This window comes from Lissotriton helveticus, chromosome 6 (genome assembly GCF_964261635.1).
Source record: "Lissotriton helveticus chromosome 6, aLisHel1.1, whole genome shotgun sequence".
NCBI classification, from domain to species: domain Eukaryota; kingdom Metazoa; phylum Chordata; class Amphibia; order Caudata; family Salamandridae; genus Lissotriton; species Lissotriton helveticus.
The window spans coordinates 853752503-853769812 of record NC_136067.1 but is presented as its reverse complement, the minus strand read 5'-3'; the positions used below and the strand labels follow the sequence as shown (position 1 = coordinate 853769812).

The window sequence follows — 17310 nt, the reverse complement described above, 5'->3', positions numbered from 1 at the left end:
TGCTTCGACAAAGTGACCTAGAAACCCCTCCCTCCTGTCCTTCCGTCACTCCCATCCCACCCCCAAGTTCATCAGTTCACCCCCATAGTTTCTGGGAAAGAAGGCAAGCTTGAACTAGACAGAATGCTACTCGTACATATTACTAGCTGATTGACTTCACGCATGGAGACACCACGATATTACATGTTATCACGTATCACACCCACATCCCTGATGCCCATAGCTTCACCCTCACAGTACCTGACACGACACGAGCTCAAACCCCCACGGGTGCAGCCGATAGTCTAACATGTTCAGAATGGTCCCGCTCATGGAGGATGCAGAAGTAATGGTGGGAAGCCACGTGATACGAGTCTCCGAGGCACACAGATAAGAACACTAGATTGACAATGACCCTGAACTGTGAAATGCCTAACAGGATCCGCATCTCTAATTGTATCTCTATGACTGCAATTTTTTGTAATCTTCGTTTAATCTTGATTGAACACTGTCGTATTATTCATGTAAATGCAACCTAAAACCCAATAAACAAATTCAAACAAAAAAAAAAAAAGTGGATCATCTGAAAGATAATTTCCTGGGCATGTGTCAGCTCTATCACAAGCCCTAACTTCATGATGCCCATTTGGACAGCAAGGCCCCAGCAAAAAAGGACAACAGACTCAGAGAAAGAGATGGATGCATGGACATTGATTCACCAAAATGCTATGGGTAGCTGAATTTTATGGCAAGGCACGGAGGCCAATATTATGCATATTTCTTTAATTGCCAACTCACAGCAGCAACAGCAAACAATGCAAAGAATTTAGAATTTGAAAGGTAACATTCTAAAGTCAACAAGGTTCTGTGAAGGGCAGCCATATTCCTTCTTCGAGCTGCGAACAGTCCATAGAATTAATCCATGAAGAATTGAGTAAAACTAAGAAACTTGAAATCCAACCAGAGTAGAATCCATAGCAGATTACTTCTTATTATCAGCACCTGAAAAAGTTAAATAGAAGTTATCAAGGGTGGGAAAAAAGACAGGGAGGGATAATATCAGCCTCCGTGTCTTTAATAAAATCATGATTTTCAACCCACTGAACTGTGGAAAATCTGAATTTTATGGCAAGGCCAATATTATGCATGTTTAAAGCCTTGCCATAATATTCGAAACCGGGCAATCCAGAGGTTTGAAATAGAATTTCTTAAAAACAGAATCAGAAGACCAATCAGCGGATGACAAGATGGCTGATAAACCACCACCTAAGAAGAAGGCCTTTGAAGCCATTGCCCCTCTAGCAGAATGCGCCCCAAATTTGGATAAATCAATCCCCGCCCTAGACATTACCTCTCTAACCCAGCGAGCTAGAGTAGGAGGGGAAACAGCCTTATGAGGGTGTCTAAAGGAAATAATTAATTGTGATTCGGAATTTGCCCTCAGACATTCTGTTCTGTTTTCATATTCACGTATACATCTTACAACACAAAGTTTTCTACAATCATCAAAATTGGGATAGAAAATAGTCTTAGACATAGTTTTGGTTCTTTTTGAAATGGTGAAACAAATACCCTCTGGAACAAACCTGCAACCAGAAATTTCTAGAGCTCTCACATCAGAAGTTCTCCGAAATGAAATTAAACATAACAACATGACCAATTTCAAAGATAAATCCCTGAGAGACAAAAATTCATTTTCGCTCCAGGACATGAGTTAAAAGAATTTAGAATTTAAAAGGTAACATTCTAAAGTCAACAAGGTTCTGTGAAGGGCAGCCATATTCCTTCTTTGTTGCTGCCCACAGCCAAGATAAGTCATGTTTCTTTGTGTGCCTGTTGGTTACCGTGTTTCGCCTGATTTTGGTCATGTTTGGGGGCTTGTGAACTTGGTTTTACTGCACTGACACTCTGTAAGTGTATTTGTTGATCTTGAGGATGCTTTTTCCCTTCTATTTTGCCCCTTTTCTTACTCCTCAATGTGTTTTGATTTAAACGTTCGACGTTGCACCGATGTGCGCTTTACTCTACCATTAGCTCAATCCATCCCTTCACACTCCTCTTTTCCCATAAACGAATTTTGATAAGCCCCCCCTCGTTGCCTTCCCCGATTACCTACTGAATCGCGAGTTCGCGCTGTCCACCCCCCTTCCTTCGCTCTAACCATATTCAGATATGGCTAGATTTCCAGACTTCCTAGACCTGTTATTCCTGAGCTTCCACGTTGTAGCAGACCTTTTCCCCTTCCCGTCCTTACCGCTAAAGACCGGGAATCCCATTCGCCGCCGCATCTGGGATGTGTGACACGGAGAGAGAGAGACTCTCCACTTCCTCACTCACCTTCACCCGACTCCACTCCTTCCTTTAATCGAAGGCCCCCCTCCGCTTTTCTCCTCCACACGCGCGGTCTTCGGACTGCACTCGGACGCATTTTGACCCTCTCAGCTTCCCATCCCCGGTCACCTGACGCGACCGCCATCTTTGATAGGGAGCCTGCCTATCAAACGTATGGGAAACTATCGGCCATCTTTTGGACATGCAAAAGAGCCGGTTTGATGGTTTTCCCTCGGGACTCCAGCGTCGATCGACGAAACCTTCATGCTGCTCACAAACTGATCGGATTTAACCCCTTTTTCACCAGTTTAACTCCCTGATTTGATTTTTTTAAAGGGCCTAATAATAATTATACTATACTTAAATAAGACCTTGTTCTCTATGAAATGAAATGAAAATGAAATGAAATGAAAAAAAGGAACTTGTTAAAGCGCACTGTGGCCAAGCGGCTTCCTGGCGCTGAGAACTAGTACCTGACTCTACAGAGCATCCGAGAGGGCTAACAAGGGAAGGCCTGGGCAAAAAGAAAAGTTTTCAGGGCTTTGCGAAAAGAGGGATAGGTAGGAATGGAACGAATAGAGAGGGGAAGACTATTCCAGAACTGGGGGGCAAGAACCGAGAAACGGGTGCCCCCTGTTCGGGATTTGCGGAAGCGGGGGACTTGGAGAAAAGAGTGAGATGAAGAACGGAGAGTGCGAGCCGGGGTGTAGGGAGTGATTAAGGAAGCAATAAAAAGGGGGGCAGAATGGGTATAAGCCCGGAAGACTAAGCAGGCCAATTTGAAAAAAGATCTAAAGTGCACAGGGAGCCAATGGAGGGACTTGAGTACAGGCGTGATGTGGGAGGATTTGGGAAGGTGGAAAATGAGACGGGCTGCCTGGTTCTGAATGGCCTGGAGCCGTCGAGTTTCGAAAGCCGGTATGCCCACGTAGAGGCCATTCCCATAGTCAAGGCGGGAGGTGATAAGGGCCATGACTATGGATTTAAGGACGTCCGTGGAGAAATACCGGGATATTTTTCGAATGAGACGGAGGGATAGGAAACAGGAGGAAACGACGGAGCTAACTTGGGCATGCATGGTAAGGTCGTTACTGATCTTGATGCCCAAGGTGCGAACAGAAGAAACCGGTAAAGGGGGGGAGCCAAAGGAAGGGGGCCAATAAGTCGGGGACCAGGGGTTAGAAGGACCACCCGTGAGGACAAGCTCCGTCTTATACGGATTGAGCTTAAGATGGTTAATGCTCATCCATTCCGAGATAAAGACTAAAGTGGAGCTGAGAAAGAGAGGGGAATCTGGCGAGGTGGAGAGATCAAAGACGAGCTGGAGGTCATCCGCGTAATTGTACATGGAGACCCCCTGCTTGCGGAGAGAAAGAATGAGAGGATAGATATAGAGGTTGAAGAGAAGGGGGGAAAGAGAAGAACCTTGGGGAACCCCACACACAACTGGGCGGGGAGGCGGAGAAGCCTGAAAGATGGACGGCCTGTGACCTGCCTTGAAGGAAGGACGCCACCCAGGAGAGTGCTGCTCCCCTGATGCCGGCGGCGCTGACACGGTCGAGAAGAATGGCATGGTCGACCGTGTCAAACGCAGCCAACAAATCGAGAAGCACCAAGGCTTGGGGAAGGTTAGAGTCCGCTTTCCCCTTGAGTTCGTCCAGAACAGCAGTAATCACAGTCTCCGTAGAGTGGCCCGGACGGAAGCCCGCCTGATGGGGGGCCAAGAGGCGATTTTCCTCGATATATGAGGACAGGCAAGATGTTACGTGACTTTCCAAAATCTTCCCCAAGTAAGGAAGAAGAGAAATAGGCCTGAAATTGGTGGGGAAAGAGGGATCCAGGCCTGGTTTTTTAATGATAGGGAGAACCATAGCGGTTTTAAAAGAAACAGGGACAGAACCGAGAGCCAACGAAGTGTTGAGCAAAGTAAGGGGGGGGGGGCGGGGCAGCTGATAAAAAGAGTTTTGAGGATCCGGGCCGGGGCACAATCGGCCGGAGAGCCGGACTTGACTTTAGAGAGCAAGTGGAAGAATCTGTCAGTGGAGATAGAAGGAAAGTGATCCAGAAAGGAAGAGGGCGGGGAAAGGGGAGGAGTGACGCGGGGTTGACGGACTGCAGGGATGTTAGTTTTAATATTGGCAATCTTGTCAATAAAGTAATCATTAAGTGCGAAACAGAAAGATTGAGTAGGGGCAGGACTAGTGCTCGTGCGATCGGAGGTGGCAAGTTGTTGAACAAGGGAGAAAATTTTGCGAGGTTTATTTACAGAAAGAGCAACTTTCTCCGTGAAATAATTTGTTTTGGCCAACAGGATTGCTTTCTTATAGCTGTTGAGCATAAGTTTGTATTTAGCACGAAGCAGAGGGCAATAATCTCGTCTCCAGTGGCGTTCCGAGCGCCTGAGATTGAGTTTAAGGTCTTTAAGCTCACTCGTAAACCATCTATGTGCGTCATGTGGACGGACGGATTTGACTTTCTTAAGTGGAGCGACCTGATCACAGGAGGAAGAGAGCCAAATGCTGATGGCATTAGCTTGAGATTCGAGGGAGAGATCCGTCAAGTCAGGCGCTGAGGAAGTCAGGGAAGACGAAAGAAGAGTGAGGTCCGTCTGATTCCAGCTACGGGCTAACATGTTCTTGAGTAGGGGGGGTTTAACGGGAGAAGCAGAAAAAATGCTAAAGGAAATAGTAAAGTGATCCGACCAAATGCACGGAGAAATAAATGGGGGGGAAACTTCGCGGCGCAATGACCAAATTTGGTCCAAAGTGTGGCCCTTGACATGGGTGGGGGCAGCGACGTGAGACATAAAATTTAAGGACTGAAGGGTGGCAGAAAAATCTTTAGATGAGGAATATATTTATATTTAAGGGTGCTTAGAGCAGCTCTACATTGAACCCTCTTACATTCATTATGGATCAACCAGATTTGAGTGGAGACTGTTGATTTGAGAATCAAAGATTCAGTTGACAAGGCAGTGTCAACTTTGGCCACGCAATTGGGTAAAAAGCTCGATGACTGTATTGAAAGAATGGAGGAGAGGCTGTCAAGGAACAAAGATACAGTTGCTCAAGTCTGCTCAGATAGACAGATCTGGTTCCATACCTTCGGGTAGTGGTGTAAAGGCCAGTAAAAAGAGGAGGCATACTGAGGATGTACCTCAAAGTAAAAGGCCCTTTATGCTGAAAGGCAAGGAAAGATCATCTCATACGGAGATTACAGATAAGGCTATGAAGGCCATGAAAGGGGAACGCAAAGTTATTATTTGCGATGAATCCTCCAGTAGGGGAGACATACTGGTCTCATGTTCCTCTGACCTTCAGACCTCCGAGGAGGAAGATGAAATAGATGCTAAAAAGGCCAAAAAAGAAAATGCGGATTCCCTCTTTGACCCCTTAGGGGAACAAATGTTTGATCCTAATTCAATTCAGCACCCCCTCTCCCCTCAATGGGAACCAATCAAACACGTTGCCGATTACGTCCAGTTCTGGATCAGAAGGGAAATATCTAGAGAAGTAAGAACAAAACTGAGATCGGAGTGCCCCAGACCCTCTTAACCTAATAAAGTTGCTCTTACTCCTGAGCTCGACTCTAAAATGCTTACATTCCTCAACAAAATGGGTAGAGACCCAAGACGAGGTCTCGACAAAGGTCTGAAAGGCTGTCAAGATCGTCTCTTAGACGTATTTGGACCTTTGACCAAAATCTTCGACGTTTGTGAAGAGGCCTACCTACAAAATGGCATTATTGACCCAATAGATCTTCGCCAATGGATACAAAGGGCTATCTGCCCTTTAGGCAATGCTAATGCCTCCCTTTGTATCGAAAGAAGAAAGAGCCTCCTGATGAAAATTGACCCTAAATTAGCCGAATTAGCTTCAAAAGAATCTGGCGAAAGGGCAGACGGAATGCTTTTCGGTGAAGACTTCGTTAAAGAAATGGCCAAATATGCAGGAGCATTCAACTCGATTCAAAAAGTACAAAAAGACATTAAACGTGTTTTTGGCTCGGCCGGGAGGATGCGGGGCCGTTTCCCCGGCCGTGGCTTTGGTATTTCAAGAGGCTCCTTCTCCAGAGGTGGATTTAAATCATCGTCCTTCCAATCGTCCACCTACTCTCCTAACTTCTTTCCACAAAGACAAAGAGGGGGAAGAGGAGGCAGATACAGAGGAGAAAGAAGAAGCAGATATCAAGGTATGTTTGGCAAACGACCCTTCTTCTACCATTCCAAAGGTGGGCGGCAGACTGGCCTTGTTTATAGACAATTGGAAACGTATCACGACAGACCCATGGGTTCTTCAGACAGTTTCTGGTTATGTAATAGACCTGGTTGCTCCCCCAATTCAACTAAAGGAACCTCCCCTTCTAAGATTTGCAATAGATCAGGAACATCTAGTTTCTCAGGAAGTAGAAGAGTTATTAAAGAAAGGCGCAATAGAAAAGGCAGACCCTTCTCACAGGGGGTTCATAAGCAACCTCTTCTTAGTCGAGAAAAAAGACAAGACTATGAGATAAACATTGTTTAACTTTGGTTCCTGCCACTGCTTCATCACTCCCAAGACCTGAGGTAACAAGGGCAGTGCAGGGGCATGAAAGAGGTAGCAGCTATTTGCTCTGTTTAATCTTAATTAATTTTCATTTTATGTCTGATATCGACTACTCCACAATGGTCAGGTGGGGTCAGGAGATCCAGCAGCATCTCCCCAAAAATCTGTTAAAGTGAAGAGCTCCCATATACTGAGAAGCAAACTAGAGGTGGTGTTCACTCCCTTATTTTACAACATTATGCACTTACCACTATGGGTTGGCTGGGGGGCTGCCAGTCATCTGTGGGGACAGATTCTATATATGGTTCTGCACCAAATGTCTGACTTTTCAATTCAATTCAAGATTACTTTATTCGGCATAAATACAATACTATAAAAGTACACTTAGAAGAAACATCACAAAAAGATTAGAACTGAGCTAAAATACATATGCAATCAATTCACAAATAGGGCCACTTCTCCAGTGTCATTCTTCTTAGGGGTCATATATAAATTGTCCTGGGTTAGTGTGGGTCGGTGTTCGTTTGATGGCGGCTTACATATAAAATCGATCATATAGGTGCACGAGTAATTAATTCATTTATACTAAGAAGTTGCCCCACCCCCACACAGTTCATCATTAAAATTGCTAACACAGAGGTAATACAACCATGTATATTGTCTGACTTGATTATGCGGTTTCTCTGAACAGGTCTTCACTTCTCCGAGTACAGACCTGGTTCAAGGTACTAGTGTCAGGACTTACTCAAGAACTGGTCCCATTGTGGTTGCGAATCCATGGAAGATTCAGAAACCAAGGGAGGACATGGCACCTATGGATGTTGAGGAGATGGAGTTTGGGGAGTTGGGGATTGCAGTATTGTCATTCTAACCATTCGAAGTTAGCATGGCTTCCTGATGTAGGGAATAGTAATGCAATATTACGACCTTCGTTCTATTCCGTGTCACAACATGCGGAACAGTCTTTTAGGGTTGCAGTCACAATCAGTCTTCGCCTTGTAACTACGAGTCAGTTCTCGTTCCACTTCACACCTGGCTCTCATCCCTTTTTCACCTTTGTTATTTTCAAGCGTTCTTGTAGTTAGCTTTGCTAGGTAAGAATATAGTGCTCATCTGTTGCTACTCTGGATTCTTCTTGTTGGCTAAGCTGTCCCCTAGCCTTCTTTTGATTAATGGAATAACCAACAACTGCATGTTTTTCACTTACTAATTCTCCAATTGTAAAGTGTGTTCAACCCTGAATGTGTATATTTTGTGTATGCAGGTAGTACCAATGGAACTCCTATGTTCTCTCTTTACATTTCCCTGTTTCCCAAAGACTGAATTCAAAGTGCTTGTGGCTAGTAAATAAGTATGTAGCATCTTAGACTTCAGGGAGACTTCAATCAAGAATCAAATTCTAGCCATCGTTGTGACACTTTGCCGGACAAAAAGATGAATCCAAATAATACTGTTCGTGCCCCCCTGATGCATGTACATGCAGAGAGAACTTAGAAGTACTAAAGCTTAAAGAGCCTTTTTTTGGACAAATCAGTTGCAAAGTAGAACCTCTCCAACTCCTTCTAAAACAATGTGCACTCCATTTGTTAATTGGTTCCTGCACCTCACAAAATGGTGATGCCGGTTCTTCTAATACTGCACCACCGGTATTCACTGTCCTGGAATATAAATGGCATCTGAAAAATATTAGAAGATGCGAAGCACTTCTCATCCTTTTTAGCTCAATCTCAATTGCATTTTATGCACCGCCAACTACGGTTTGCCAAAGGTGTGGCAAAAGTCTTATTTATGTTGTCCTGTTTGATTAAGGATACCTTAACATTGGCGACTCCATTAACACTAAGGAATGATCCATGTTTATCAAATCACACAAATTTTTTTACTCAATTTCGTAGGGTCTTTGAAATACAATAGACCAAATAAGAGGCCCATTTAGGGAAATGCTCTCTAGAATTGGTATCATACATTATTCTGCTTCCACAACATTTATCCGAGGATTTATCTGTCCATGAGACAGTTCCAACGTTCGATCCTGCCTCATGGGCAGATGAACTGATGAAGAAGTTGCTGCAATTTTTATCGTGGTCCAATGAATATCTTACTGTTGCTGTACCTACTGTTGTGAATAAAGTCCACATTTGTAAAGCGCACAATCACCCGTAAGGGTCTCTAGGCGCTGGGGGCCGTCGGGAAGATTAAGCGAGCTATTGCCCAGAGTCACATGGTGCTGGGCTAACCTGCCGCCGGAGCCGGGGATCGAACCGTGGTCTCCAGATTCCAGCGTCAGTCGCCCTGGCCGCGGCGCCACACCTCTTCCAATAGAGCCCCATCAACCACTGCTCTTACTGATCCAGCTCTACAAATTGATCAATACGGAGAGAATTGAAGAAAAAATCAGATACTTAAGACTATAGAGAATTAAACACTATAGCCATCAGAAACAGATATCCAGTACCTCTCATCTCCTATTACTAGATCACTAGACCAACTTCCCTTTGCAATATACTTCACAAAGTTAGATCATCAAGGTGCCTATAACTTAGTCTGAATGGAAGACAGTTACGAATGGAATATAGCATGTAACACCAAGTACAGCAGTTATGAATACTTAGACATGCCCTTTGGACTTTCTAATACGACTTCCACCTTCCACACTTTATAAATGATATCATGAGCTACATTTTGGATAATTTTGTCGTGGTTTGATCAGATAATATGCTCATCTTTTCACATTCTCCCCAAGAACACAGACAGCATGTAAAAGAAATTCTGCAATGACTAGGAAAATACCATATCAATTCAAAGCTGTCCAAATGTGTTTTCAAGCCTCCTCGGTGTCTTATTTGGGTTATGTTATATCCGAAAAACGCTTAGGCATGGATGAGGGAAAGTGAAGGTTGAGACCGAACGGCCTGATTCTCAGAAGTTCAACATTATGTGGAGTTTGCTAAATGTATTCAGTCATTTCCCACCTCATCACCTTTATTAACAGTTTAATTAAAAAGGAGTCTCTTTTGTCTGGGGAGTGAAACAAGTCAAAGCATTTGCAACCTTGAAAAAGACTTGGTTTCTCGCTCCAATCCTTCATTATCTGGATGTCTCTCTGCTCTTCATTGTAGAAAATGATGCTTCCACCAGTGCCATTGGAGCTATCCTGTCTCAAAGAAACTAACAGGCATAGGTCATGCTCTAAGTAGCGTTTTATTCTCAAACTTTATCAGAGACTTATCAGCATTATGCTATATACAATAGAGAAATATTGTCCATCAAAGATACTTTTGGACACTGGAAGCACTATTTGAAAGGAGCCAACCATAAGGTGGAAGTTTGAACAGCTTACAAAAGCCTTGGTTTCCTCAAATTTATGAGATGTGAAAACCGAGACTCGTATGTTTTATGCTATTCTTTTCTCTTTTCCATCAATAATAGACATAGAAATGCACATGGTAAAGCAGACACTTCATCAAGGAAAGAACATCTCCGCCTTTATTTTTTTCTGTAGGGCATACCAGACCTATCACATTCAACACCTTCCTGGAATCGAAGAGCCTCCAAAAGACATTTCTCAGCAAGAGTGGTTGGCAACAGACCCAGGACTAATACACTGTCAAGAAGAGAGTCTTCACAGAAAAAAGGCTGTTTGCTACGATAAAAGAAATGCAAAATCAAATTCTACAGTGCTGCCACTAGGCTTCTTTATAGGCTAGTCTGAACATATTGGCAGTGCAGAATTAATCGCATGTTTATTCTGGTGGCCAAAAATGAGAACGTCTATCCAAGAGTATATAATGCCACTTAGGTTGTATGTTTAAAGTTGGAAAATGTTTGTGAAACACCTGTAAGCATGTTATATCCTATTGCTCCTCCTTGTCTGCCATGGTCAACCCTATCTATGGATTTAATTGCCGAATTACCACCCACAAATACATAAACCACCCTATGGTAGTAAATGATTCGTTTACTAAGATGGGACATGACATACCTAGTAAGTCCCTTCCAACAGCTGAAGCCCTGTCTAAAATATTCATGTAGGAGACAGTCTGTCTGCATGGCCTTCCCATGGTTATTGTATCGGACCAAGAAACACAATGAGCTTCTAAATTTTGGTCCCCTTCAAAGAATCTCTTTGAAGTAAAGTTACATAAATCTAGTCAATACCATCCTCCGTCAGATGCCCAGACAAAAAGAATGAGGCAAGTCATAGAACAGAATGCTGGTTGCTTTGTGGCCCAGTACCAGGATGATTGGAGGAGGTGGCTCCCTACCGCTGAATTCATGTGCAATAACTCACTACAAAGTTTTTTTAAATCATCACCATTCCATCCTTCTTATGGATTTCACCATCACATGTTACCCACTCTTACAATTTAAATTCAAATTCAAGCATTATCTACAGAGAATGCTGCTCTTTGGTTCTCATTCTCTCTCTTAAACAGGGCACTCTGAATCCAACGTTAGCCACATTACAATCTTTGAAAACACAAAGGGCCTAATTTAAAGAAAATTAAGCAGCGTCGCAAGCCATTTTGCTGTGCCGAGCTGTGCTATTTTAAAAGCACAAGGAGGCATTTTATTAACAACAATATGACACACCCGTGTACTTTCCCTTGCGCTGGCACACAATTGTCTGTCATTGAGGCATTTTCGTCTTTCTATGTGTTTTGCAGAATGCAGCATGCATAGAAAGAGGAAAAAAGTAGGAGAAATAAAAGCATTTCTTCTTGTTGCACCACTAATGTGCCTCACCTGGGGAGGTGTAGAATTCTGACGTATTCCCAGCTTTATAAAACTTTATATATCTGGGAATGTATCAGGTTCCATGGATGTTGCGTGGGAACACTAACATCAACACCCATGGAATGCCCCTTTCACGCACAGTAATGTGGGAAAGTGGCCTATATATACAAGGCCATGAAAAGTCCCGTAGGGTGACTTTACGTGGTCTTGTAAATATGGGTAGGCATACTGCGCTATTGGTGAGTCAAAAAAAGGGATGCACCAGCGTCGCAATGACCTTGTAAATAAGGCCCATAGAATGTTTGTATTTGTGTACTGAGCATTTCACCTTCAAACCTCAAATCTATGTGTCTGGCCTTGCCATGGTCAGATGTACCCAGAGCTTTATACATTGTACCCATTGGACCTGGAACAAAAAACAGTAGTCAACCTTCGGTAACTTTTCAGTCAAGCATTCAAGGCATGGTCAGTGAGAAAGAAGACTGTATATTTATACAGAATTTACTGTGAGTCTGGAATAGCAAGTTGTTCTGACATTTAAAGCACAACAAGTCTTGGCAGCCATTTTGATTGAAAAATTATAAAAGGGGCCTCATCCTACTCATGCGCTTGTTAGTCTTTATTTGGTGATGGTTGAGGTTGGATGACAGAAGCGTGCAGCTTTTAGTGCACAGCTGAAAGAGTTTGCCTTCGGCTCAAGAAAATACATTTTGGAGATTTGCTGGAAAGGTCAGTGCAGATAAGAGAGAACCAGTGCTCCTTCTGAGCAGCAGATACCCAGCACTGAGTAGTTTTGAGTAGTCTTCCTATTTTGAAGCAGGCTCTAAATAGTTGATCCAAGTGCACTATACGGGCTGCAGTCAGGCTATGTAAGGGTGTGGGACACAAAGATGAGTACAGAACTTTAGAAAGGCAAATTTTGGAAAGAACTGTAAGAAACTGTAAGGACTGATTCTACTTAGATGAAAGGATCTTAACCCCTTCCATGCGCACAACGGCCGTCATGGCACATGGCACCGGAAATCCCTCTGGTGCAGATACCAGAGGGATTTCTTTTTCATCCCCAAAGCCTCTGGAGCTAGGGAAGAGCTTCCCCAGCTCCCGAGGCCCTTCCCCGTAGGTTCTATGAAATGACGATCAGCGCGCATGTCGCACTGACGTCATTTCATAGAAACTGAAAATGAAATGAGTCTTTAGGCTCAATTCAGTTTCACTTTCTATGTGCTCAGGGGGCTATCTCAGCCCCTGAGCACGTAGAAAGACAGGAGAAGTATCATTGGAAAGGGGAGAATCTCCAGCCTTTCTGCTCCCCCCCGGGGGCATATGGGGGCAGTAGCCCCCAATCTGCTCCCCGAGGGGTAAAAAGCCCACTAGAAGCCAGGGATTTTTTGGGGGGCAATTTGAATTAGTTGGAGGCTGTCCAAAATGGGCAAGTCAATGACCCCACCCCCACAACAATTACAGTCTTTCTGCCCCCACTGGGGAGCAGTAGCCCCAAATCTGCCCGCCCGGGGGTTAAAAAGCACACAAGAAGCCAGGGATTTTTTTGGGGGTAATTTGAATGAGGGTGGGGGCTGCCCAAAATGGGCAAGACAACGCCCTCACCCCCCACAACAATTACAGTCTTTCTGCCCCACCTGGGGAGCAGATGGGGGCAGTAGCCCCCAACCTGCCCACCGGGGGGGGGGGGGTAGAAAGCTCACTAAAAACCAGGGATTTTTTGGGGGGAATTTTAATTAGGTTGGGGCTGTCCAAAACGGGCATACCAATGCCCCCACCCCCACCAAAATTACAGCCTTTCTGTCCCCCCTGGCAGGCAATTTGGGCGGTAGCCCCCAATCTGCCCCCCATGGGGGCAAAAGCCCACTAGACGCCGGGGATTTTTTTTGCCAGTTTGAATCAGGGGTGGCGGCTGCCCAAAATAGACATGCCAATGCCCCCACTCCCGCAAAAAATCCAGTCTTTCTGCCCCCCTGGGGGGAATATGGGGGCTATAGCCCCCAATCTGCCCCCTCGGGGCCGAAAGTCTACTAGAAACCAGAGATTTTTTTTTGTATTCATGTAGGCATGGGGACTGCCCAAAATGACATGGGCATGACAAAATCCCCCCCCAAGAGAAATTCCAGTCTTTCTGCCACACCAGGAGGCAGATGGAGGCAGTGGTCCTGATCTGCCCCCAGTGGGAGGTCGCAGAAAGCCCACTGGGCAGCAGCGACTATGCTGGCTTTTTTTATGCGTGGGGGCTGCACAGAACGGGCATACCAATGCCCCCACCCCCAAAAAATATCCACAATCTTTCTGCCCCCACTTAGGGACATATCGGGAACATCCCCCCGATTCCTCCTAGGGCGGCAGAAAGCCCACTAGGCACAGACTTTTTTTTTAGCAATGTGCCTATCTGTGGATTTTGGGCCCTAGGCAGCTGGCACATAGGGAAACCTATCACACCTGTACATTTTTGAAAGCTAGACACCAGGGGCAATCCTGGATGGGGTGACTTGTCTGACTCTCACCAGGTTCTGTTACCCAGAATCCCTTGCAAACCTCAAACTTTGTAAAAAATATATTTTTCTCACATTTCTGTGGTGGAAAGTTCTGGAATCTGCGTAGATCCCCAAAATTCCACCCACCCTACGTCCCCCAAAGCGTTCCGAAAAAATGGTACCTCACTTGTGTGGGTAGGCCTAGTGCCCATGACAGGAAACATCCCACAACGCAACGTGGACACACCACATTTTCACAGTGAAAATTGACCCCTTTTTTTGCAAAGTGCCTAGCTGTAGATTTTGAACCCTAGCTCTGCCGGCACCTAGTGGCCCCTAGCAATCCTATAGATTTTTGAAATCTAGACACCAGTGGCAATCCAGGATGGGGTTACTTGTCTGGCTCTCACCAGGTTCTATTACCCAGAATCCCTTGCAAACCTCAAAGTTTGTACAAAAAAACACATTTTCCTCACATTTCTGTGGTGTAAAGTTGTGGAATATGCATAGATCCATAAAATTCCACCCACGCCGCGTTTCCCAAAGTCTTCCGAGAAAAATGGTACCTCACTTGTGTGGGTAGGCCTAGTGCCTGTGACAGGAAACGGCCCAAAACGCAATGTGGACACACCACATTTTACAGTGAAAACTGACACTATTTTTCAAAGTGCCTAGCTGTAGGTTTTGAACCCTACCTCTGCCGGCACCCAGGGAAACCTAGCAAACCTATACATTTCTGAAAACTAGACACCCAGGGGAATCCAGGATTGGGTGACTTCTCTGGCTCTTACTAGGTTCTGTTACCCAGATTCCCTTACAAACCTCAAAATTTGTCGAAAAAAACATATTTGCCTCACATTTATGTGGTGGAAAGTTCTGGAATCTGCGTGGATACACAAAGTTCCACCCAACCCGCATTCCCCAAAGTCTTCTGAGAAAAATGGTACCTCACTTGTGTGGGAAGGCCTAGTCCCCGCGACAGGAAACGGCCCAAAACGCAACGTGGACACACCACATTTTCACAGTGAAAACTGATCCTTTTTTTGTAAGGTGCCTAGCTGTAGATTTTGAACCCTAGCTCTGCCAGCACCGAGAGAAACCTAGCAAACCTATACATTTTTGAAAACTAGACATCCAGGGAAATCCAGGATGGGGTGACTTGTCTGGCTCTCACCAGTTTCTTTTACACAGAATCCCTAGCAAACCTCAAAACTTGTCCAAACAAACACATTTTCCTCACATTTCTGTGGTGGAAAGTTCTGGAATCTGTGTGGATCCACAAAATTCAACCCAGCCTGCATTACACAAAGTCTTCTGAGAAAAATAGTATCTCACTTGTGTGGGTGGGTCAAGTACCCGCGACAGGCAGGGGCCCAAAACCTATTGAGGCGACTTACAAATTACCTATCACAAATCAACCTGGTTTTGCAAGGGGGATCCCTTGAGTTTATGGCCCCGGGCTCGGCGGCCACCTAGGGAAACCTACCAAACCAACACATTTCTAAAAACAAGACACCCGGGGGAGTCCAGCAAGGGATGGCTTGCGTGGGATCCCCAACATTTCCCTACCCAGAATCCCCTGCAAACTTCAACTTTTGTTATAAAAATCTATTTTTTCCTCACATTTCAGAGTGGGAAGTTGTAGGATCACCGGGCTGAGACAAATTTCCTACCAACCAGAGTTCACTCAGGTCTCCCGATAAAAATGGTACATCACTTGTGTGGTTAGGCATAGTGGCTGCAACAGGAATTGGCCCAAATCGTACTGTGGAGACTTCCAAAGTACCTGTAACAAAACTACCTGGTTTGGGGGGGCATCTCGGGTTTTGGCCCCGCGCTCGCCGCCATCTAGAGAACCCTACCAAACCTACACATTTCTGAAAACTATACACCCTGGGGGGGCCCAATGAGTTATGGCTTGCGCGGATCCTTCAATGTTTCCCTACCCAGAATCCCGTGCAAACCTAAAGTTTTGCTGAAAAGAACACATTTTCCACATATTTTTGAGTGGAATAACCGTGGCGGCACAAATGTCCTGGATGGAAGGACAAACAAAGATAACCTTTAGGTAATACAATATGTACATTTACCTTGAAAATCTTAAACATTATTAATTTCTCATATAATAGAGCATTGTTTAAAATATTTTCAATTTTTACAATTTACATAGCATTTTTAGGAAAGTTTGACACTTGGTTCAGTCTAACATATACTGTGGTAACTTGATTAGGTACAGTCAATGACTGCCTCACTTATCCTGGGCTAGAAGTAGGGAGTTAGATCTTCATGCCCATGACCACTCTAAATATTTTGCCATCGCAGTGACAATAGTGTCTGATGTATCAGAACGCAGGATTCTTTCGGTATCGCTGGCCCTTCTTGTCCCTAAAAGTTTACATATTGGTATCAGCCAAACACGACGTGGGACATCATATCCAGTACAAGCAAACAGTAGGTGAGCCAATGATTCTCCACTAGACTTACATACCAGGCACTCATCAACACTGGGTTTGTTCCATCTAGCGGTGAATGCTCTCAATGGCAGTGTGCCTACCCTAAACTGAAAGTAGTTTACGATCAAGAGGTTTTGTGATTTGATCCCAATATGCCTCCAGCTTCGGGATAACTTTACAATCCAGGAAAAGGCCAGTTAGGTGAGTTGACTCGCTGGTTCTATGTGTGTTATACTGGACCCATTCACAATATTTTACTTTCAAAATCTTCTTTGAGGGGAAATTAAAAGTTTTTTGGGTTTTTTCACAGTGAAATCATACCAATGCTAGATAGAGTGTCTCTAACCGCTCATAGCCATTTTATGCGGTGAGATGTGTCGACCCTTATGTGTCTTTTGCTTTCTCGCCCTAAGTGCGCCAGGTATGCCCAGACTTGGGTCCTGGGCTCACAGTGCCCCTGGAATCAAGCTATCCTAGCTGAAGAGGGGTGAAACCCCGAAACCAGTACTAGGATGCTTGTTTCCAGTCTAGGGAGGACCTGGCTTGACAGTTCGGGCTGGACTGTTCCCATGAGGCACAGGGCAAGACTGATTTGCATATGGCAAGGTCAAAACTGGGGTGGAATGGGGGGAGGAGCCTAGCTCGCGAGCGTAATGGTCGCCTTTTAGCTCGGCTCCCGCAGCCCTCCGGCCTGATCGAATATCCTGTATTATATCCTGTCCGGAGACGACACATTATCGGAGAATTGGAGACGGAACACCTCACTTGTACTTACCGTTTGGC

General features: G+C 44.8%; 1 long non-coding RNA gene across 2 annotated transcripts in view; it reads right to left on the bottom strand.

Moving 5' to 3' along the window:
• Window positions 1-778: 778 nt before the first annotated feature.
• LOC144763146 (uncharacterized) overlaps window positions 779-17310 on the bottom strand; it is a 257891-nt gene continuing 241359 nt past the window's right edge. For both annotated transcript variants that reach the window (XR_013596167.1, XR_013596166.1), the window contains exon 4: window positions 779-981. This is a non-coding gene — a long non-coding RNA (uncharacterized LOC144763146). The remainder of the gene's footprint in view (window positions 982-17310) is intronic.